Genomic DNA, 25,549 nt, shown 5'->3' on the forward strand with positions numbered 1-25,549 from the left:
GAAAGAACGTCATGCAGCACACTTACGGCGCTCTTGCGGAAAAAAAGATTCACACAAAGACAAAAGTACCTGATGAGAGAGGTTGTAGGAAGCACAGCAACACTTTTACAAAATATTAAGGAAACAAATGTATTTCAATTTTTTTCTCTCCATTAAGATTGGTTCATGTAGTTCAAATTATGATTCCATAAAAAAAAACTGGTTGAAAGGTTCTCATGTGCTATCAATAATATTATAAAAGCTACTCTGTCAAATATTACCTTGATTTCTTTATTTCCATAGTGTAGTACGTATAATACGGTACTCGGGTCTTTCTGTGCTTGTAGCATGAGTTTCTCTGATTACTTCATTTATAGATGACAGTCATCATGTCCATTTTATTTGAAGTGTATGGATCATTGCGCAGGGACAAGAACATGTTATCAAACCTTCACTGAAATCCAACTTTTTGATCGGAGGGCATCAAGTTATAACTTCCAACTATTACCAAACATTTCAGTGAGCCTTGCAGTCAACAGTGAAAACTTAAAAAAAAAAAATCTTTTCTAGAGTTAAATAGAATGGAGGCAATTGTATCAACTGAGAGAGGAAATTGCACTTTTTATCCTGAATGAAGGAGAAAATGGAATTGTTTATTCAGATAAAAAGGGCTTTCATTCTGAATTAATGAGAAAATTCTTCGTAAAACAATCCGATCTGTTTTTTGTTTTTTTCTGAATTAACGACTTAATTATCTCATTGATACAGAAAAGGTTTGGGTTTTTTTGGGGGGAAAAAATGATCTGATTCATTCAGAAAAACATAAAAAATGCGATGTTTTTCTGAATGAATCAGATCATTTTTTCCAAAAAAAAGGATTTTTTTTTTCCTGAATGAGACAGGCAATAAAAAAATACTTATAGGGATAATTTTACCTCTTGTTTTGGGTTAACGATCAAAAATAGAGCTGTAAACTGGAGCGTCATCAGTAGTACTGCATCTACATTATCACAAGTTACATGCAGCGTTGTCAATTGTCTGTTAGCGGTAGCTGGTGACTGGGTGATTACATACGTAAGTACGGGAAGACTTGCGTTAAGGTATCAGACATTATCAAGCTAATTAATCCCTCCATAGAGAAGCTGGTATCCTACTGTTCACAACCATAATCTTCACCTTTGAGCCGCTGACAGTGTAACACCCCCTGTGGAGTCATACTGCTCCCTTCTCCATCTGCAAATCAGTTTTTTAAATGAGAGGTGAGTGACTTAAAGTATGTTTCAAGTCGAAAAAAATGTAGCAAAACGTACAAATTATGTTATGTTTACTGTTGTAAAAAAAACTATGGTGGTTAAATTGTGTTGAGCATCTCACAACTGCAAAATGTTACTGTCACACATTGATCATTTGGTATGATAATATTTAGAAAGCTATTAGCAGCAGCACAATTGAATTATAGATCAAAATTCAAGCTAGCATGGGGCTAATTGGAGGTACGACCAGCTGTGCATCCTCCTGGCAGCGCAGGAATGCCGCCACATACACAAACGCCAACTAGCCTGAAATTCAGTGGTATTTCCCCCGTTTTTCTCTTCTTCTTTTTTTGTAACTCCATGTCAGTTTAGCATTCAAATTCTTTAATAATACCATACTAGGATCCCAAAGGGATTGTGACTAGACAAGTATTGGAGTTAAAAAGCTATTTTTCAAGATTTCAAGGTTCAAATTTATATATACAAAATAATATAAACAGCACTACAAAACGTCAGTGTTATTTCCATAGTTCTTAGAATCCAGAGCAGATAATTTTTATGATATCTGCAGGCTTGACCAGAAAGATTCATCCATGAATTCACCTGAATGAATGTAGCTACTGCTTAAATCTGTCTGCAAGTAAAATTCATAACCCCAATATTCTCTTTGTTTGAGGCTACAATTAATCATCCGTCTTTCTATTCTATTTTTACAAATCGCTGCTTCTTTATTTAGGACAAGTACAGCATACACAGCAGCAGCTATTTCTATACCGCCTGCAGCCCCATAGCTCCTACAACCAAAAGCCACCACCCAAACTTGTCATGTCAGACGACGTCACAGTTTCCTAATGTTACAGCATAGGCGCAGACTCACAGGTATATAACAGAAAAGATGGTAAAGTTGCAGTTTAACTCAGTGAAGCTGTGCAGAAAGATGTTTCACTCCTAAACAGAGGGAGTGACCAGGCGAGAAACAGGCAGCGAGGACGAACAAATAACAATCAAGTCACTGTTGGAAAGACAACACAGGTGTAATGATCTCATAAGTCAGCATAACGTTCAAAGCACCATCTGCCATCACGAATCAGAAATGATCATTCAATGTAAATAAACAATCCCATAATCATCATAAATATTTCATCCTAATCCTGATTATATCACATCACAGTTCTCCAGCTGAGAGTAATTACGAGCGACCTGAATCCTCATAACAACAAGATGGTTGAAAAGGGCAAAGGTTTGCGGGATCAGTGATCACGACGAGAATTTGACCCAGTGCCCCTCCATTACACCACCGCTTTGTTTTTCTGATCTTAATTGAAGTTAGAGTGCATTAATAGCGTGTTATGTAACGTAGAAACCCAATCACATAACAAGTGTGACCAGCCAAGAGGCACGTTCTTGATTATGATGCCTTATTCATTTTCAATTTGGATCCATCGCTGCCAGCCTAACAATCTTTGAAATGTTTGTTTCGGTTTGGTGTAAAAAAAAATTTGCGAGCTGTGGTTACGCAAGCAAGAATAGTGCTTTTATCTCTTCGCTTATCCCTTTTTTCATTTTTGACAACAAAATGTTCAATATTTTTGAATGGGTGAAAATAATTTTCCTCTGCTGTCGAAAAGTTAGAAGTTGCAATTATGATCGTGTATTTTGTTGCCTTCACTTAAAATTTTCGGATCAGAATATTAGATTACCACAATAATTTCCATTATTAGATTGTTTTATGGTAATTACTTAGCTGGATGCTGCAGCTCCACGGAAAAAAAAAGTTTGGGAACCTCTGATATAAAACGTATAAATGCTACTTTTTCTGCTGACGAGTTCACGAACCTCATTTTTGTACAAGCGCGAAGACGGTAGACTTTTAATCAGAAGGCTTCTTTTATTCCTGTAGGTAGTGAGATGAAAAGGTAAAAGATTTGTGCATCATGGCAGTGGCAGTGAACTAAGTGATAAGAAAACAGGGTCATCTCTGGCCGTGCGTCTCTTTGCCCTTCTTCTGCTAGCTCAGCGTGCTAATACACACAAGGACGACTCCGTGTAAACACAGCAGAAGGTAAACACAAATTTGGGGAGAAAGAAGGAGGGGTTGGGGTGAAGCATGTGAGCGTGTGAATGAGTTAGCAGGTTAGGGGCGCTGAAATGATCCGTTACTGGAAAAGACCAAAATAGAATTTCCTCTCGCTGTCCTGCTACTAAATGTGGCTGGTAAGAACAGCCATTAGCATTAGCAGCTGCAGCACATGGTGTGCTAAATGACAGACGGGGTCAGGACTGTATAGCTCCCGTATAGTGCTTATTATGTATAATTGGTTCTCTGAGTGGATTAATGGCTCAGAGTTCACACGATCCCAATGAGAAACCTCATAAAGGAACCGATGTTCTGTAATGTGAGAGTGGACGCGAAGGTGAACAGGTGCAAACATATGTAGCTACATAACACATGAATCTGTGTGACTTCATACACACATGGAAAGAGTGAACCTCGGCGCCCTCTCTGACCTGAGCGCTCACCTGAACCCACCAGTCGTCCCAGTTCACCCTGCGTCACGGCAGCTTCCATATTCAGACTGTCCTTCATATCCTTATGTGACTGATCAGGTTTATGGATCATGATGGTTATCAGCATCTCCTCCCCATGAATAACACCCGCTCGGTCTCTGACCTCCAGTAACACTGCTAGTTAAGCCTCACTGTGTACAAAGTGTACTTGAGTGCATGTGAGTACACCTTTTTTACCTTGAAATACCTTCATCTTGTTTTTTCCAGTTTCTCAAACCTTTAAGGGTGCGGCCATTTTTGTCTATTAGAACTAATGATGAATTGCAGTAACAGGGTTGGTGTCAGCGATCCAATATAATACAGGAAGAGATCATTTCCCTAATGAGGCATCAGTTGACTAAAACATGAAAAAAACACGGAGATGGAAAACAACATGAAAAAAAAGTAAGCATCTAGCGTTTGAATTTATTGAAAACGTGTGCAAAGTTTATCCGTATGCTAGAAAAGAAAGAATACCAATAAACAAAAAAACTATCGTCTGGATTTTCCTATCCTTAAAAGGTTGATGTCGCCTTTTGACTTGAGAGGTGGAGTTGCGTCGTTTAGCAACACCTTAAACAACCCCTACGAGCGCCGCCATTCCATTCAAAAATATATCAGGCGTTAAAAAGGATTCAAAAAAAGAAGCAGGTGTTGAAGACGATTACCACTAATTATCCCAGCAAGGTGAAAAAATTAAAGCCCCACATCAGAACAGTCATAGCTCTGCTAATTAGCGCCGGATTAGCGTTCCGATCAACACGTTTTCACCAACTACTCATCTGATTCATGCGCTTGCTGCCAGAGTCAAGTGTTACACCAAGGACACTCATTTCATTTGTTTCTTTGTGAAACACTGGTGACGGAATCCATCGCTTAGATTCCCTTCTTCTTTGTTCCTTCAGGGTGAAAAATTGTCAAGAAAAAAAAAAATCAAAGCATATGTGTGAGATTACGTAACGTTCTATAATCCTGAGCTCTCTGGATTCAGAGGTGGCTCGGCAGCCAGGTGGTGTAAAGCAGATGGTGAATTTTTATTAATAATCCAGTGTTCTCTCACTGCACTTATTGTTGCCACCTTGTTGACTTTTTTACACTCGTGGTCAGGTGGTACATTTTATGAGTGTGTGTAACATAAATATCCACGTGGTTAAATGTTTATGGCAATCAACAGGGGCCCCCAGAGACACTCTGGATCCCGCTCATAAATCTAATGGTGCGATGCCACATGTTACGTTGTGTCAGATGTTGTGTTATCTAACAGGAGAAGAACAACATTTGGCATTTTTGTGTTACATTGGTAACATTTAGTTTGTGTTGCTTGGAAACACCAGAAAAACAGTATTTGTGTTAAAGGTGGAGGGACACATGGAGGGAGTGTTTGATGTCGGTGGGATTAGTGAGGCTATTCAGTGATGCTTCAATCAACACTTGCTGGGTCGCGTCTCCTTTTTAAAATTTTCATTAATTTTCTTGGAACCTTTGAAGATCAAAGGGAAGCAGTGGTTTGGCATTCGGTTTATCTGTTTTGTTACTGACACGGTTGATTAGATAACTGTTCAATAACTAATACACACCGATTCACAGAAAATCACTCTCTCTATCTCTCTCTCTCTCTTTCTCTTGATTTGAAGGCCTTTATCACCTTCATACCAAATGTTGCATCATGTTAAAAAGTAAAAAAATTAAGAGAGAATGTTCTATCCATTCATTTTCTTCCGCTTATCCTGTTAAGGGTTGCGGGGGGGCTGGATCCTATCCCAGCAGCCTTCGGCGTGAGGGGGGGTTCACTCTGGACAGGGCCAACATTTAGAGTATCAATCAGCCTCGTCCCCTCTTGATGTCTTTGGACTGTGGGAGGAAGCTGGAGTACCAGAGAGAACCCACACAGGAACAGGGAGAACATGGAGACTCCACACTCGAACCCGGGACCTTCTTGCTGTGAGGCGACAGTACTGACCACTGCACCACCGTGCCACCTAGAAAAAATATTCTAACGGGAAAATAAATGTAGTCTAACTTTTTTTAAGATTTGAAAATGCAAAATAAAATTGAAAAAAAAATGCCTCGCTGAGATGTTGCTCGGTTCAAAACATATGTTTTTAGGTGCTGTTTAAATATCTCACGCGCACTTGCAGGAGAGCTCGATCTGCTCTGTCATTTAGGAACAGAACTGAAGTACATCTCAGGTTTGTTGGGAGCAGGATTATGGGTGTGAGCCTGCAGTCGAGGATTAAAAACCTTGTTAAGGAACTCAGTTTTATGATGGATGTCCCAGTAGAGACTGGTGTTATTCTGACCATGTCTGCACATACAGTTCAATGCCTTATGAGTACAATGAGTTAATACACATTGTACTGTATATTACCCTGAGTCTCTGTAGCTCTCTGTAATAACTATTTGCTGCTTTGACCTTGAGTGGAAACTACATCCAAGGACCTTCTGTCTGTCAGCGCATGTACTGACTGAATACGAACGTGACCCTGGACTCCCCCGCACGCTTGTAAACTCACAACCTTCAGTGCAGATTCAACAATACGCATTCATTTTTCATTTCATGTTTCACTTCTAAACACAAGATTCCCCCCACTTTACTGGTTCTGTTCTAGAGGCTTCAAAAGCACCACATTGAACACATGCATGCTGAATTTTGAGGCAGGATCAATTCTGAGATTTTTTTTTTGTGTGTGTGTGATGTTACAAATCGTGCACGTAAATTCTTAAAAAGCGCAGAGACATTTTTAACTTTCACCACTGAATGTGAAAATACTTCATTTCAACACAGTGAACCCTAAACATTCAATTTACAGAAGCTTAGATTAGACCGGAGGTGTCTCAATGATGGTATAGGGAGTTATCCGCTGGAATAGCACTGGTGCGTATTGATTGGTGGGTGACATCCTGCTGAGTTTGGGTTCTATAGTTAGAATGCTTGATGATCTTGTCGCAGCAGCTGCCTAAGCTCAGTTTTTCTCGCTCATTCAGAACCCAGGCTCACGGCAGTATTTAACTGGGTTGCTGTTCTTCTTCTTCACTCTCCTCTTCACTTCTCCAGGCCGCTAAATCAGTTGGAGCCCCTCCAGTCCATGTCACCCAACACCTGGCCACCAGATGCTGTCAGACTGCCCCATCAGGTCCAGCCCCCAGGCTCACGCATCAACTGTTGACTAGTTCCACCTGCAGAACAGGTTGGTTCTCTTTAGCCTGTTCTACCTCAGTGTTCATCACACATCTATACTACATCTAAAGGGAAGTCATGGAACTGTGGTCTGTGAACATGCTGTTGATTTCAGAGACATGCCACGACAGCAGCCTTTGTCCAAAAGCGAATGTCCTGAGGACCCATCATGAATTTAGACGCTTATTGTACAACACACTGTTCGCTGCATGCATACGACCAAGTCAAAATATGTCCTTTGGGTACGTACAAGATGTACCATACCAATTAGAGTGCTGGCTTTCTAATGAACTTTAATTATACAAGAAATGAAATCTTGTTTCAATGAATATAATAGCATGCATCATCACTCCTCAAACACAAACGGTGTTTTTAGCACACTTGCAGATCATGTGAGCATTTAAATCCGCAGATGCTTTGTCACTAGAATATTTCTCACTTTAATGACAATCACTGAACATTGTGAGAGGAATGAGTAAAATAAAGCGAAGGCACAGAAAAAAACCTCACAATATTTAAAATACACAATGTGAATTTTAACATCACTTTTCTACCATAATGTATTTGTGAGATTTTTCTTTTTAATTGACATGCATTGCAGTCCTTCAAACAGAAAATAACAACACTCAAAGAAAAGCAATTCAATATTTCTAAGGTTGGCTTTAGAAAAAAGGTCTAATTACAAACTGCTAATTACTGTGTGTGTGTGTGTGTGTGTGTGTGTGTGTGTGTGTTAAAAACAATACGTTGAAGAGTCAAGTCCGAACTTTTCATTTGCACCTTTCTTTTAATGAACCAGCCACCAACTGGAAAAAAACAAAGAAAATATACCCACTCATCTTTGTTGCAGGTTCATCCGATCTCGTTCATCTCATCGCGTTATGCTCATCTACCCAGAGATTTTGATGTTCTCAATATTCACAAGAACAAAATAGAACACAGAACAGAACACAGGATGTGAAAAGACCTGAGCATGGAGTTACAGCAGCAGCGGGGGTGGGGGGTGGGGGGTGGGGGGATCCACCTAAGACATGTATTCCCTGTACAGCTGGCAGCAGCAAGGACGCACCTGGCTTCATACCGTATACAGATTTTGTGTACTTTTGTTGTTGCACCCAGTAACTCATGACAACCAGTTAACAGAAATGTTAGATGATGGATTTTTGTGTATGCATCCTTGATTGCATCAAAAAATATATATTTAATATAACTGATAGGTGTTGCAAGAATTTTTTTTTTTTTTTTTACCCCAGCAGCTATCAGCTCAGCTTAGCAACAGGACAGAAGATTATAGGTGTATACCTGTGTGAGTGCTTGAAGAAACTCCCAGCAGCTCCGCAAACGGTGAGCTGAAGACAATCAATCAATCAGTCCAGCTTTATTTCTGTGGCACCTTTCAAACAAAACAGATTACAAGTGGCCGGAAAAAAAAAATGCTGAAGACAGCATTTTTATAAGAAACTAAAAATACGAGAACAAAACAGAAAAAGTCCCTTCTTCCTTTCCATTCAACCGTAGCAGTGATCATCAAGTGTATATTGTAATTGCACACAGGAGGAAAACAGGGACCATTTGAATACATGAATAAAAAAAAAGAAAAAAGGACTGACTTTCATAAGTGTCACAGGACCTTCACGTTAAGGCCACTGCAGCCAGAGCATAATTAAAAGAGTAGAACATTATCCTTGGTGCTTAGCACATCTTGAGCCAAAAGTATAACCTGTAGTGGAAAAGGGTAGGAGGAGAGGATGCCTGGATCTGACTTTAAAACACTCACATACACACACACACACACACGGGAACACACACATACTGGACAAGCTGTTCTTTCGCCTTACTCAGTAGGCGAATCACAGCCTGACCTGTGTGTATCTTTACACCTAGCTGACTCCTGTTTCCAACAGACTTTTTTTCCCCCATCTGTGTCTCCCAACTATCCGGAGGGTACATACAAACACAGCATACTGTTCTTGTTTAAATTAAGCACAGACAGAATCCCTTTTCCATTATTCAGTTCTAAAAGAAAAAAAAATTGAAATAATTGAAAATAATTTAAAAATTCAGTGTGTGTGTTCTCCCGCTGCTCAGAACACCCACCTGCTAAGACTGCACTGTCAGATCTCTTTAAATCCCGATCAGTCATACGCAAGAACATGTAGCATCATGAACAATGACGTTTCTGTCATTCCAATTAGGCACAGAACAGAGCGCTAGATGAGGTAGATAATATCATCATGTATGGTAGCGTGATACTCTGCTGCATCAGTGTCACACATGTTGGCTAATCCCATTGAAGTGTAGATGAGCTAGTGGTGGGTGGAATAAAAATGAAAACAGATTATTTATAAAAAAGATACACAAAAACTAGCGCTCTCAAGGTTGCAAATTAATTCAAATGCATATATAATTTATTGTCTCATAATCAGTATCTGACCTTTCTATTAACACGTTAAGTTGTTAAATGAAGCATTCAATTCATTTCCTCTCCATGATAAAATTCCACTTCCTGCTCATTTGTTACAGATGCACAAGCTGTGCAAAATGAAGACGAATTCTAATAAGTCCAAACATGAAGGACTTAAGATACATAAAGATATGGTGTAGCTCACATGAACAGTGCTGCAGGTGTAGATTTCAGACAGCATTCTTCACTCTTTCCAGCTGCTCTCTGCAGAGTCGGCTCGCTACATGAAACAAATATCTCGTGTAACAAAATGCTAAAAATGGCATCATTTGACAAAGGTTTTGATCACGCGGTAATGCAGTCTGTTTGTTTTTTTACGTGAATGGTTGTTAACCTCAGCATAACTAAAACGCCCAGAGAGCATCTACCTCCACCAAGAAGGTGGATGAAAAATATGAATGTAGTATGATCAAAGTCTGTTCATGAAATGTTTCCAATCACCTAATTATCGATCCAGGACAGAATCTATACCATCAGGAGCTTAATACTAATCTCTCGATTTAGAATACATAAACTCAACAAATTTCATCAAAGTTTTCTGAGCTGTTGCACATTATATCTAAAATAGTTCTTCCTGATCACATATCCACAAATTATCAAGAGGATTTCCCTGAAATGCTCTCATGTCACATGGACAATGTGATCAATGTGTGAACTGTCTATGGCCTACAACTAGCAGTTGCTCCCGATGGTCTAAAAGCATGGAGGTGACCTTTCCTGAAGGTCAAATCCTTGTGCGTCTGACTCTAAGATCAGACAGTTAGCAACTACCGCCAATCAGTTAGTGTAGGACCACTACATAAGACGCAACATCTCTTGCGCTGTGAGGAGATTGTGTACACAAATGGCAAGAAGGGGATAAATGTGGGAAGGACATGAACATTTGGTTTCAACGGGGCCTCAAATGCTCTTATGCGTACAATTTTCTCAAACGCTGTTGGAGTTTTTTTGTAGCCCTGAATTTAGTCTTTAACTCCTTGCTTCTTACATCTATTTACTATCTCATGTAACAGTAAAATTCTTTGCAAGCCTGTTGATCGACAGTTTCAAATGTGCTTTTTCAGCTTTTTGAAAAAAAAAAAATCAAGTGAACGTTCAGGATAAGCATACCGGCAATTACATTTGTCAAGAAACTTGAGGAAAGATATTTTGAAAAGCTCAACAATGACTGAATTAAAACATCCTTCATACAAGGTTGTCTTTTTCATCAGGGCTTAGAGAGTTTCTACATTACTATGAATGTTGTCATCATCGTTCTGAGCTGTGCGGGACTGACCGAACAAAGAAAAGCGCTTAAAAACAGAAGAATCTCCCCACATGCTAATCGTAACCACGCACTAATTGATTAGCCTTCATTTCATGGCTGTGCTGCAGAGATGATCATTATTGTCAGCTGACTTGTGCAACAAATGGCCATCGTGCTCATCTCTGAGCTCATAATGAGAAATTAATATCTGGGTACATTGTGTGCTGTTTTTTCCTGAAAATGTTTTTGTTGCTGCTTGCTAATGCACCCGCAGACCATCTGTCCGCTAGAACGGCTCGTGTTCTGATCCTTGTGATCCATGTCATAGATACAAATATATACATACATAATATACAAATATAAATATGAGTTCATCTGGCAGGTTCTTCAAACTTTAATCAATTTTATATTCAGAGATGACCTAAAAGGTCAAAACCAGGACTTAAAGTAATTGATTATTGTCCCCGCCATGGTAGAATAAAGGCTTTTTAAATGTCAATAGGCGATTCGTGTTCCTGCTCCATGTACGCGCGTAAGATGTTTGTGTCCTTGAATGTGATGCCCTTACAGGCCTTTTTCTTCAAGAACACTGCATCTCTTTTCTTGCCTCTTATATAATATGGAAAGATTACTCTTTAAGCATTATAAGTCCCTTTCATCTTGTTTGATTACTTCAGTCTGCAGCTCAGATATCAAAGCGTGAAGAACAGACTATTCACAGAGTTGCCTAAAGCATAATATGGTGCACTGTTTTATTTAAAGCAGTTCATAAAAAAAAAAGAACCTTCTCTGATAAATCGACCATTTGATTGATGTTAATGATGATCTTTCACTCGTAGAGACTGCAGCTGGATAAGACATTGACATGAAACATTATCACGGTGAAAACAGAAGAAGCACAAAGCTAGTTATGTTGATGTTGAAGTCACGCCTCCGGGTTGGAGTTTGTTTAAAGCATGTTAGCGCTGCACTTCTAACGGTTGAATTTACGCTTCATCGGTGTCACAAGTTGTGTTCACTTGTTGTGATTGTTGTGTGAAACTAAAAGTTTAAGACGCAGAAACTTTTATTTGCCGCATGTAAAATTCCCATTGGCTCCTTGTTGAGGGAGTTCACTGCAATGCTCACTGCTTTCGCGTTGCTGCACGTCACTCTGCAGCCTGTTAGTGTCTCTTCTAGCCTCTGTTCAAACAGCTATGTGGCATTAATGAATCCATAGACTAAGATAGCTGGACATCTCTGACACTTGGTATGTGGTATGAATGGTATGCTTATTGTTTTTTTTCTCTAGTAGTATTATAGTTTTGCTTTAATAACCTATAAACAACTTAACTATCGTAATTAAAAGCATTCTAAATTTGCTTCAGATTGGAAGGTGTGAATTTGACCTCCACTATGACGCACCCGCAATCAACTCTGTAACTGGTGTCAGCCAGTTTGAGCGCTCATGAATTGCCATCATTGCCAGGGGGAAGGAATACAGAGGGAAAAGACCCAGAAGCAGACTGGGTGCTTTGCATGCTGTCCAGCAACACTGTTACCAACTGCTGACGTTGATGCTGCAGCTCACACACAGGGACACGTGCCTGCTACTCACTGAGACGTCCTCTTCAGGAGATACACTTAGACACACACTTAGTCACTCAAGGATTTTACATACTGCAAAGCAAAACAGCCTAAAATCTACACTTTGGACCATTCATGTCTTTAAAGGATAATTTGACAACTCAGAAAAAATGCCTTTTTCATCAAATAATCATCAGCCAATTTATTTGGAGGAGCTGTATATGTGTAACGTTACATTTACGTTGAGTATCCCGAAAACTGTGTTGAATCACTGGCTGTTGAATCAGTGAATGAATAAATGAATTCAGTGCTGCGGTGTGGCTCAGAGGTAGAGCGGCCGTCTAGCAACTGAAGGGTCGCTGGTTTGATCCTCACTTCCCACTGGTGACTTCTCAATTAAATCTGAAAGGATTCGCTTTGACATCACAGTTGCAGGGTTAATTCAGAAGAACTCCTTGTTTCAATAAATGGATACGTCAGCTACCTGTATTTAAGTGTTCTCACACACCTACAAACACGTTTGAGCCTCCAGGTACATGTACGGTGGCGATCGGGCCACTTTTTTTTAATCGAGAACATTCCTCATTTTTTTGTGTTTGAGAGCATTTCTGCACTTGCTGTCTGCAATGCCCTGTAATTTTGTTTGATGGCTTCCCGTGGTTTAATGTGTGTGTGCTGCTCTACTTCTCGGTGTATCGACCCAGCGTGAGTTTGGATTCCAACAAGCCTCCCTGCTTGAAGGTGTGTCTTTTATTGTTGACGATGGGTTTTGATGAAGCAGTTGCCTCAATTTCACATTATCGATCTTGAGGACATTTCCTACTGTGGATCATTGTCAGAATATCAATTGAGAGTATTTTTCTGAGCATGTCATTGTCTGTTTTTGATTGGATTCTTGGAGCACGTATAACATGATTTAAAGAATAAGATTTCAGCTTCCCCAGATAAGTTTGATCTATTTTCAAAGTAACTGTTGATACCTTGAGTTTATTTTGATGGAAAAGGTTTAGGGGATGCATCTTGCTTAGAGCAACTACAAGGTTACAACTAATATGTAGTAATAATTTACAAAACATCCATCCATCCATCCATTTTTAAGGGTTGCAGGGGGGCTGGAGCCTATCCCAGCAGCCTTCGGGCAAGAGGTGAAGTTCACCCTGGACAGGTCACCAGTCCATCACAGGACCAACACATGTAGACAGACAACCATTCACACTCACAGTCACGCCTACGGTCAGTTTAGAGTATCAATCAGCCTCGTCCCCTCTTGATGTCTTTGGACTGTGGGAGGAAGCTGGAGTACCAGAGAGAACCCACACAGGAACAGGGAGAACATGGAGACTCACACAGAAAGATCCCCTGCCTGAGACTGGACTCAAACTCGGAACCATCTTGCTGTGAGGCGACAGCGCTGACCACTGCACCACCGTGCCTCCCCATTTACTTATGATATTCATGTTAAATTTATGGGTTGCAGCAAAGATGGATAGGAAACCTAAGAGGGTGGGTTTAGAGGGATTGGAGTAGCGCTTACTTTATATACCATCTGTAAATGGTTAATTATGTTTGACTAATGCTCATTCAGTCTTTTTTTTAATTTTTTTGCAGCTAAGACTTAACTAACTTTTATTAATGTACCTTTATTGGTACCTGGTGCTACTGTACGGAACTACATCTGGGACCTAAAAGACAAGACTCATTTTTGGGGGCTGATAGGAAAATTTATTAAAACACATCTTAATGACACTATATTCACATCCATACAGCCTCCATAGCAGAGGTACGTGTTCTCTGAATGCTTTTAATCTTCCTCTACAGCTGTTACAATAGAAGTCCCCCGTTATTATGTTCTCATTGAAAAGCTTTGACACTGCAAAAAAAAGGAACGATCTGGTTTTAATCAGCTCCAACTGAGACTCCTACGCAGCTGAAAGTGCTTGTGACTGTAAAACAAAGCTGAAAGTGTACACACGGATAAAAGGGGAGAAACTGAACCTCAAGCCACAGTGTTTCAGTTTGAATCTATGACAGCTGAATGTGAAATTACTTTTAAAATCGTCTTTTTTCTCTGGTCTCCTGATGGTGCGTCTTAAAACACAAAGTTCTTTGAGAGGGAGAAGAGTTGTCGTCACGGGTTGGCCAGCAAGACGTCACTGCCACCAGCTCGGAGGCAGGTCAGCGTGTTTTGGCATGACTTTGGAGATTGTCTATCAAGTCACATAGAAACTGGTAATGGAAACACAAATCAGAGCAGCATGCTGAGGGAAAAACCCTGGAGTAATCACGTTTTGTTTTGTTTTTTTTAATTTTCTGTGTTTTGTCTCTGATGCAAACTCAAAGGCTTAGTGGTTCTCTGCTGTGCAGCTAGTTATCCTTTAAAGCCACCTGGGTGTAGCAGCACTGGGAGAAAAAGAAACTCACGCTTAGTCGCTTTGAAGACTAAGACCTGGTAATTAGACTTAATACTCATCCCAGAAGCAGCAGCATTATCAGGGAGTGTCAGGTAGCTGGGAACTATTCTCTCCCAGGTCCAGGGTTCTGTTCTGAATGAGCCCAGATACAGAAGGTGCAAATTATTATCTAAATTAATAAAGACAGTTTTCCAATTGAAATAGAGACCCTCATATCTGACCTTTGCTCTTCTCGCACCAGTGATGGGATTTCTTGGAGGTTTCTTGTCGGATACTGAAAATAATTCCTTTCTCCCCTTTTAAAACGTGACTCTCATGTGTGTTTTATCTAGTGCCCATGCTTCTGTGAATTATCTATGGTAACACTCTGTCACAGTGAAACCTCTCCAGAGGAGAACTAATTGGAGATATTACTAGGAGACCATGAGAACTTGGAGACTGATATAAAAAAAAAAAATCCTCTTGACAGAACACCTTAGCTCATTAATTAAAAATATGAGTGAAACAAATCATACAGTAAAACCACTTGTAGCATGTTGAAACTTAATAAAAACTGAGCTGATTTAACCTCAGAATTTCAAACGTTGTATATTGAATGGAGGCCAATGTAGAAGTACTTCACACCTTGTGCTTTTTTATCAATGGCCTGCAGGGGGCGATTTATTCACACTTGATTAGTTGTTGATCTTCATAAACATTTTCCCTAAGATGGTTGTAATCATTTTCCAATTGAATTATGGTCTCATGTAGTGTGACGCAGGAGATAAAGAAGGGTACGCCAAGGGCACAATGACTCACGAGTTGCTATCATGGCGGCTTGTCATCAGGTTCACCTCTTGCTCCCCACCATATTGTCAGTTACTCTGTCTTTTAACGCTAAGCTGCTCCTTTTTCTCTCTGATTTCAGTGTGTCTTTTGTTTGACTTTTTACGTCTGTCTTTTTAAAGAAACTTAAATGTTGACAAATAGATAAGTAACTGTTTAATTAATGCACGGCGGCACAGTGGTGCAGTGGTTAGCACCATCGTCTCACAGTAAGAATGTTCAGGGTTTGGGTCCCGGCTCCATCACAGGATCTTTCTGTGTGAGTCTCCATGTTCTCCCTGTTCCTGTGTGGGTTCTGTCTGGTACTCCAGCTTCCTCCCACAGTCCAAAGACATCAAGAGGGGACGAGGCTGATTGATACTCTAAATTGACCGTAGGTGTGACTGTGAGTGTGAATGGTTGTCAGTCTGCATGTGTTGGTCCTGTGATAGACTGGTGACTTGTCCAGGGTGAACTCCGCCTCTCGTCCGAAGGCTGCTGGGATAGGCTCCAGCCCCCACAACCCTTAACAGAATAAGTGGAAGAAAATGGACGAATGGATGAATTAATGCACAGCATGCACATGCTAGCTACATTAGATTATGATAAGACTTTTTTGAATATCATTTGGATATCAGGTTTAATGTCTTGTCTCATCATTCCCCTGCATGGCGAATCATGCGTTCTGTCAAGCTGCGGCTTTAAGACTCAAAGACAGACATTAACAAACCAAGTGTAGGACAGGACATCTTACCAGTGCTGAGAGGCTTGCTAGCTAAAACATTTGATATACAATACATCAAAACATAGAAAATAGACATTAGGATTCACATTGTGTCCCATTCTCTGAGAATCTTCTGGTCTAGTAGTGGTACCTCCTTTACTTTGTTGTACTTCCCATATGTGTTTTATAAGTCACTCAGTGTCTCAGTCCAGCTAGACTTAAAAAAGCATGACCTCTTATTTTCCTCCCAGAACTGACATCCGCTATTTTAATGAGCAATTCTCATTGTATTTATGAAAATGACACAGAAATAATTCAATTTCTTCAGCATCCCATATCAAACTGCTTCATTCCAATCAGTTGATCAGATAATACCGACTGACTGAGAGTTAGAATCATGCCTCGTTACCATGCCAGCATGCTGGCCAGCATTAGCATGCATGCTATTAATACACTCATTAAGGGCCTTTTGGAAGGAAAGAGCAAAAATTTTTTAAAAGCACATCTGCTTTGCTGTTGTGACATTTCCATCCATCCATTTTCTACTGCTTATTCTGTTAAGGGTTGTGGGGGCTGGAGCCTATCCCAGCAGCTTTCGGTTGAGAGGTGGGGTTCACCCTGGACAGGTCACCAGTCCATGGCAGGGCAAACATAGAGACGGACAACCATTCACACTCACAGTCACACCTACGGTCAATTTAGAGTATCAATCAGCCTCGTCCCCTCTTGATGTGTTTGGACTGTGGGAGGAAGCTGGAGTACCAGAGAGAACCCACACAGGAACAGGGAGAACATGGAGACTCACACAGAAAGATCCCGTGATGGAGCCGGGACTCAAACCCAGAACCCTCTTGCTGTGAGGCGACAGTGCTGACCACTGCACCACCGTGCCGCCCTGCTGTGAAATTACTACTCTTTGTATTAATATAGCTGTATCATACCTTTTTTTTTTTTTTTTTGCATATTTCTCAATGTTCTTCCCAGTTATGATGTGATGGTGGGGAAAACCGTTAGTAAAACCCAGGGGTCTTTTCAGCGGCTCATCGTTTTAAACAGCTAAACCCTGTTAGCAGTGTAAAAATGGATGGTGAATGGGATTTTTGATGCTTCTAATGTAACCACCTAAATAAGCTGCTGTATAAATCCTATTTCACAGCTGCACAAAAAATGTGATGAAAATATTTTTTGGCAAGACTTGAATCACTTCCACATCATGGTCATGATGAGTGGTACCATACAACTGTGCGGGGGCGGGGGGGCCAGACACGTGACACCACTGATCTCACTGACATACTAATACAACTGAACAGAAAAATCACTCTTAATCACACATTCAGTATTTTGCACATTAACTCGTGAATGCATTCACAATAATCTTCATTTAGTGACTCTCTCTCTCTCTCTCTCTCTCTCTCTCTCTCTCTCTCTCTCTCTCTCTCTCACACACACACACACGCACACACACACACACAAAGTTGATGTTGTACATGTAGGTGGACCAAGGTGGGTCAAGTCACTAGCTCAGGCAGTCAGTAAACAACAGGTACAGCTGTGTCACATGAGGATTCAGAGTGGACACGTGCAGAGTTTGCAGTCATAAGTGATGGGGCTGAAAGTGTGTGTGTGTGTGTGTGTGTGTGTGTGAGGTAGCCTACTTGTTTTCTATCAGCCCATCACTCTCGTATGATCTAATCAGTGAGAGCGTGTGTCCCGTTCTGTAGTAACAGCACTGCAGTGAAGGCTGGTCATAACATATTAGCAGTGAACCAACGGTATATGGGGCAAACCTTGTCCGTCGGTTAACTTATTAAAACACATAATGAACCTCAGGATGAGTGAAGGTTCTTTTGCTACTGCCTGACATTTACTGATTACCTTTTTTTTCAAATGAAAACTGGATTTAAGATTACAGACCCGCAAAAAAAAGGAAGAAAGAAAGAAAAGAAAAAAAACGGCCCGCGTCAGTGCCACCTAATCGCCTGGAGAAAAGATCAATGTTGAGGTGGGAGTGTAAGTAATGAAGTCCAAATTGGACTTGCACGTGCAAGGAAGGTGTTAATACATATGCATGTCATTTTAAAGGCATCACGTGCCAAACAGAGAACACTGAGGAAGTATTTCATTACACTGCACATGGAAAAGCATTGTTTTTCTGTTCAGCGAGAACACAGTTTTGCTTTGCCTAAACTAAAGCGTTCACAGTGCTTTCCTCCAGGGAGTCACTGGTTTGTGCTCACTTTGTTTAACAGGCGGTTCCATGATTTCTATCAGATTTCACAATCAGAAAGATCTTTCTTGTAATTGCAAGACATTGCAATTGTCTGGGAGAGCCTCCAAAGCACCGATGCCGTTGCAGCAATAATATAAAAATAATCTTTGCGTAGGTGGTCCTGTCCTCGACCAGTTTCAGACTCGTTTAAATCATTATCTTGTCTAACAAATGTTTCAGCATTGGCTGATTCTTTAGTTCTGAAATGGGTCTGTGAGAACATGTAGAAAGACAAACTCTGTAAAATGACATGATACTCGAATGCATAGCTCTCAGTTCATACATATGATAGCAGAATTCCTGAAAGGAAACTCCAGCTGATTGTCAGACCTGTAATTCGGTGTATACGCACAAAAACAAAAAAATACATCCGAAAATTAAACACAACACAATTTGATTTTTTTGGAGGGGACAGGGATGAGTTTCCTTCATCTGGTCTCTATTAATATATTACATTAATAAAATAACGTTTGTTTTATCTAAGCATCAATCAAGAGCTTAACTCTTCCTCTGAAATATTAGGGTGTAGATTTGAACTTTTTCTTTCCTTTCAAGTGTGTGTGCACATGGAAGTGTCATGTGTCCAAACCACAAACCACAGTCACATGTTGATTAGCAGTGCTGTAGCACATTTCTCTTGACATCCATGTAGGTCACTTATGTTCCACTTCAAGATCTCTCCAACAAAAGCGAAGCCTTGCAAATTGGGCACCTTCGGTGATGCTTCGAGGGCAATAAGAGTAAATGCTTAAGAGGATCTGAATTGTGGGCAAGATTATAAAAGAAAGGACAGGTGACTTTAGTGGAATAAATCCCTGATCACGTTAAGTAACAAAGAGCACAACCTCAGTATCTGAGTCAAAGTTAAGATTCTACTGGGTAGATTTTGCTCCAGCACAACTGAAAGTTTTTCGGTCCAACTTTTACTTGAGGTAAAGAGTACTTGCATTGAAAAAAAACAAAACAAAACAATAAATGGATGGATATTTCTGTTTTTCAATCAAACCCAGTTGAAGCAGAAACTGTTTTTTTTTCTCCTGTGAAGAAAACATCTTGTGACCAATTGCATTAAAATGGTGTAAAATTAAATGAATAAGTATAAAAAGAATCAAGGGCTGACTTTGTAGTTTTCATACTGAAAAATAAGGACAGCCCTCAGAGAAGTGTAGTCTTTTGTCTCACAAATTTCCAAAATGACAAATATTCATGTATGGCTCGGCCGTAGAGTGACTGTCTAGCAACTGAAGGGTCGCTGGTTTGATCCTCATTTCCCCCAGTGACCATGCCAAAGTGCCCTTGAGCAAAATACTAAACCCCTAATTGCAGTAGGTTAGCAACTTGCATGGCAGCCTGGTGTGACTGTGAGTGTGAATGGTTGTCTGTCCATATGTGTTGGCCCTGTGATGGACTGGTGTTCAGGGTGAAACCCGCCTCTCGACTAGCTGCCTAGATAGAGGGGCTGAGATAGGCTCCAGTCCCCCCCCGCGACCCATAACAGGATACGCAGTAGAAAGTGGAAATAGATGGATGGTTTCTATTGCGCTTTTCACGCATAAAAAAAGTCACAAAGTTCTTTACAAAAAACAATTCAACATCACACTATTGAATGCCTAAATAAAAAAATACACAATGTTACTTTTTCACTCTATTCACTTAATTTGTGTGGCTGCAGGATATGATGTGTTCCCTCCGTTTAATGGACAGGAGGAGGACACACATTATATCTCATCACCACGAACTAATTAAATTGCGAGAACAAGTTATATCTTGTGGCCACAAAATAACTAAATTACGGCCACTATTTAACTGCGTGGCCACTCCAGGGCTCTGTAGCCAACCCCAGTTGAACATCGCAATAAAAGGAATTCTTATTGAATGCTTCGATTGTGAAACACAAGTCACAGGTAACTGGTGGGGTACTCCGTGTGGCGTCATGTTAAAGTTACAGGGAGCTGATGTCACTTGGGGTTACCTCGCTACGAACAGGGATTTTCTTTCGCCTGAAGTACGGCGCACTGAGACAGAACTTGATATTATATAATGTAGCGGCATCTGCTTTCCTAGCTGCCACCAAATCCGCTAACTCTGAAAGTGACAAATTGAAGGAATGGTCATATAACACCTTACCCAAGACTCACTCACATTAGACACTATGAATTTCACAAACAGGAAAAGAAAACTTTTTTTTTTTAAGTTTCCTTTGGTCAGGACCTGAACTAACATGTCTGGTCTGTAGAGTATTGGGACCATCTCCCTGCATCACTGCATCTATGACAGTGAACAGCTCTTAGAAGGAAAACATCCATTTCCGGTATAATCCACATCTCACTATTAATTACTGTATCGATTGTCATTCATTTTTCATGAATTTCAATAACATTTGCGATCATTTAACTTATCTAAATAAGCCTTTGGAAAAAAAACAACAAAAAAAAAAAAAGGTGACCTTGCATAGTAAAGTTTAACTTTAACTTACAGATGACACAAAGCATTTCTTACACAATCCTCATTCCCTCATAATCAAAGTTGTATTTGTATTTGGGGAAAAAAACAACAAAAAACAGTAGAATTGTCTCCATCCTGCTTTGAATAGAACAAAACAATATTATGCACAAGTAACACTGTTATGCAGAAGGTCGTGTTCTCTTCTTAAAATGAGAAATTATGACACAAGGCGCAGGAGCTAATGTCACTGAGGGTTGTGTAATTTTCAGGGATCAACAATTCTTTGTACATTCTAGCCTGTTTTCGATTCGTAGTGTCAGGCGTTTGGGCGCCACTGACGTTGAGTTGTGAGTGTTCTTTCGGTAAAAGCAACTCTACAATGTAGAAATAGTACATGGGGAGATTTGTGTCGACAAAAAAATAAGGAGCACATGAACAAAAACAAACCCTGCTGCTGCTAAACTCTGCTCTGCATTCATGCACGAGGGCCTGTAGAGATTCAACCGCAGATGAAGAAGAAGAAGACGTAGTGTAATGTAAATATCATAAAATACAACATAATTGGCTTTTTTTCTCTTTTGACTAGTTTTCTCTGTCTGAAAAGAGGTCTTCGATTGCCTGGCAGCTGTACGTCATCATTTTAGCTCACACTTAAATTAACACATGAGTTAAATCAGCCTCAACATGATAATAGTTTTGTACCTTGACACTTACTTGACAAAAAATGCACCATTTTTTGTTGTATTTTTTTGCCTCAGGATTTGTGTTTCTTTGCATATGTTTGGAAAGTCAATTTTCACAATGCTAAAAAATGAACTGCTCCTCAAGGTTGGATTAAAATGCCATCCGGTGGTATTTGGGATTACGCCAAATGATTCAGCGAGATTAACGATGAAATTAAATTTGAAGGAACAATTCATTTATTTAAGTCTGAAGAAGATACATCTACACAGATAATGTAGCTAATATTCCATCAAGGTAATACACTTGTATTTTGAATATACCAAATATAGTTTTAAATCAACATATTTTTGTTTAATTTTCAATTGTTCGTTACATGACATCGGATCAACAGATTTACCAAAAGGAACCACATTCAGATGTTTTTCTCACCTTCGAGCGCACACACATGTCATACCCATGTGTCCAAACCACTGGCTGCTGTTACAAGTTGATCACTAATATATAGACCATTTCTCTTGACATTCTTGTGTGGGTCACTGACAAAGGCTGAACTTGTCAAATCAGTCATTTACCGACGGTCTGGTCCTGCACGAAAGGAAGCAGCACGAAATGCAAGAGGGGGAGGGCCACCACCACCACCCCCTCCATCAGCCACTCGAGTCCAACCACACATCCACCACTCCACTATGCACACAACAACTTTGCTCCACTTAGAGCCTTAGTGGATGATAGAAGATGCTCATGTAAATAAATTAGTGCAACCATAACAATATACCCTCCATTATTAGTAATAGAAAATAGGAATCATATTAAAGGCGGCACGGTGGTGCAGCGGTCAGCACTGTAGCCTCACAGCAAGAAGGTTCCGGGTTTCAAGTCCCGGCTCCAGCACAGGATCTTTCTGTGTGAGTCTCCATGTTCTCCCTGTTCCTGTGTGGGTTCTCTCTGGTACTCCAGCTTCCTCCCACAGTCCAAAGACATCAAGAGGGGACGAGGCTGATTGATACTCTAAATTGACCGTAGGTGTGACTGTGAGTGTGAGTGGTTGTCTGTCTCTATGTGTTGGCCCTGGGAGAAATGGCGACCAGGGTGAACCCCGCCTCTCGCCTGAAGGCTGCTGGGATAGGCTCCAGCACCCTGCGAGCCTTAACAGGATAAACATAAGATAATGGATGGATGGATGGATGGATGGATGGAATCATATAAAAGCCCGTGAGAATTACAATACACATGTACGTAAAAATGTACATTTATATATCCACACAATGAATCCGTCTTCATTTTGAAATAAACAGGATAAAGTGTTACGTGTAGGAGTGGAGGGAAGTAGACCCAATAGTGGACAGAGTGTGGGACGGTGCACAAAAGAGGTTTATTGGGGAAACAGAGACTTGAGACGGGGACACTGGAGGCATGTGACGGGAGACGGGGACACTGGAGGCTTGAGACTCGAGACTCGAGACTCGTGACAAACAGTTAGTGAGAACACTCCACAACGGCACAATGGTGCAAAATCCAAAACAATGGCCCAACAGCGAACAGGGGAAAACACAGAGGTTAAATACACGAGGGGAAACGAGACACAGGTGGTGCAATCACCAAGGTGAGACACATGAGGTAATCACAGGAGGGAGGACAGGAAGACAGGACATGACTACAAAATAAAACAGGAAACACGAGACAGGGATCGTGACATAAAGTCTATGAAGAAAATGGCATAATACCGCTATATATATAAAGATAGTTTACATGTGGACACTGATGCTGGGTACGTGTAGATTCCTTCACCTGATGCGCCGTGTTGCTCCGTGAACCCTGACATAACATCGTTATGTAAGTTCCATGTTGTTCCCCAGCACAAAGACTACCTCTTAAATTGACAAATACAAGAAATGGACCTGGAATTAAACTGTGAAATGGAATTCAACCAAAACAAACTCGTACTGTGAATTGAATGTCCTCAAATGTATGAGTGAAAAGCTAACCCTGGATGACACAACACACACACACACACACACACACACACACACACACACACACACACGTTCTTTTATAATTGGGACATTTTTTTTCTGTAAGTCGAAAGAAATGCAGGGCTCATCTTCTTTAATGAGCACTCAAAGTGTTGCATAGCAGGCAATAGAGTCATTCTATCACCTTTTCGATAGATATTTCTTTCTGTCAGCCTGTAACGTGCTAAGACTATGACTCATTACCTTAGAGTTTGATTCACGAGGCACCGTTTTCTCTGTAATTGCAGCAAATGACAATATAAGATCTCTTAACCAATCTCATAACTCAGACAATTGGAGTAATGCTACCATAGCTCAGAGGCTGACAGCAAAACAAAGAGCCTCTATTTTTGGCATCTCTGAGGATTTCTCAGTGTATGTGTTATATTTGTACTGTGTGTCCAAACACTTAAATGTAGGAGAGTTTGAAAAAATACCCATATATTTGTCCAATTTAATGCAAAATATATCCTTAAACTTTCCCCTGCGATTGGTCAGTTATATTTGAAATTTCATGATCGAGGAAACGTGTTTTATCATACATGCGTCTTTCTGATTTTGAGAAGTATTTCCTTATTAAGCGTGTATGTTTTCTCATCTTTTTTTTAAGTTTAATTGATGGATAGGAGAACAAGTCCAGCAAGCCCCTTCACCCCAATTTGCAGCTGCCCAGGGGGAAGCAGATCTGACTGTGTGCAGCTTCCAGGTATGTGTTGACTGTGTGTGATCAGGGCACACCTGAAACCCTTAAATAAATAAAGGTTATAAATAAATCCATTAATGAATACAGAATTACATACAGACAGATGGATAATATCCTTTGATTTCAAATTGATGGATTTATAATGGAGGAGCATGAGGAAAACTTCTCAACAACAAATTACAGCCCATAAAATGACCATTTATATAAATCAACTCATCTGATTGATTCCATAAAAACTGAATATTATAGCCCATATGAAGAGAGGATTTATTGCAGTGATGTGCTATCAAGGTGTACCTGATTTATCAAGTGAGCGTACATATCAGCCTCTTGTGTTTGTCTCCATGACGACGGGGACTTGGATAGACACTGTTGCTAAGCGCTGCCTCCAGTATTTTGGTGGCCTAAGTAGTTTTCAGTTCCCTTTCTCTTTCTCCCGCTTCCTTTTACTCTCCCATGCTGAGTTCTTATTTCCTCTGACGGCGAAAGTCAAAAAACATCATCAAGCCGCAGACGTTATCTCCGTCTGCAGCTGGAATACAATTTCTTTTCAGGTGAAAAGAAGCAAAGTGATTTGGCGGAGGATTTTTTTTTTTCTCGTATGTTTCTGACAGCAGTCATGCTGGTCAGGATGGTCAACGGTGGAGCTATGAGAAGAGTTGGTGATGTCAGATACCGTGAACACACAAAATTCTCAAATGCCTTGAAGCTTCTGTGTCTGGTTCAGTTCAAAACTGGACAAATAATGTACAATGCAAAAAACAACAACAAAAAAAACCCCAATCATGACGTGATTCATAAACAAGGATGTAATGTAACACCACACCAATCCTAGCAGCATGTTTATATCCATCTGTGGAGTGAAATACTGCTCAAAATATTAATATTTTATTAAGTACAGAATTAGGAGGAGGAGGGTAATGGTAATATGTAAATGGTAATATCGTCACTATTTTGTGTTTTTCTCATTTTTTATTTTAGACTGATTGACTAATATTGTTAACTATGCATTGATATTTGAACATGGTTAATATGCTGTGAATTTTTTTTATTGTCAACACAGATACCTGTTTTAATTTACTGATGAGGAATAGCAATAGGAGGAATATGCTTCTTCCTACGCCCTATCAAACAGGGATCTGTATCTATTTTGTCTACTGTTATTATGTGTGTCTTTTTCATTCATTCAGAATTCAAAATAAAGCTTCACCCATTCATTCATTTCCATCTAGCACAAGCTACAACTTCAACATGTCCCTGGAGG

General features: G+C 40.2%; 1 long non-coding RNA gene across 1 annotated transcript in view; it reads left to right on the top strand.

The window, feature by feature from the left end:
* The window catches only part of LOC147245087 (uncharacterized), a 33,845-nt gene extending 9,541 nt beyond the window's left edge, over positions 1 to 24,304 (top strand). Inside the window, exons 3-4 of the long non-coding RNA XR_015109976.1 lie at positions 6,835 to 6,967; positions 24,193 to 24,304. This is a non-coding gene — a long non-coding RNA (uncharacterized LOC147245087). The remainder of the gene's footprint in view (positions 1 to 6,834; positions 6,968 to 24,192) is intronic.
* Positions 24,305 to 25,549: the final 1,245 nt, after the last annotated feature.

This window comes from Aulostomus chinensis, chromosome 18, assembly GCF_037954235.1.
Source record: "Aulostomus chinensis isolate RoL2024-O1b breed Wild chromosome 18, RoL_Achi_v1.0, whole genome shotgun sequence".
NCBI lineage: Eukaryota > Metazoa > Chordata > Actinopteri > Syngnathiformes > Aulostomidae > Aulostomus > Aulostomus chinensis.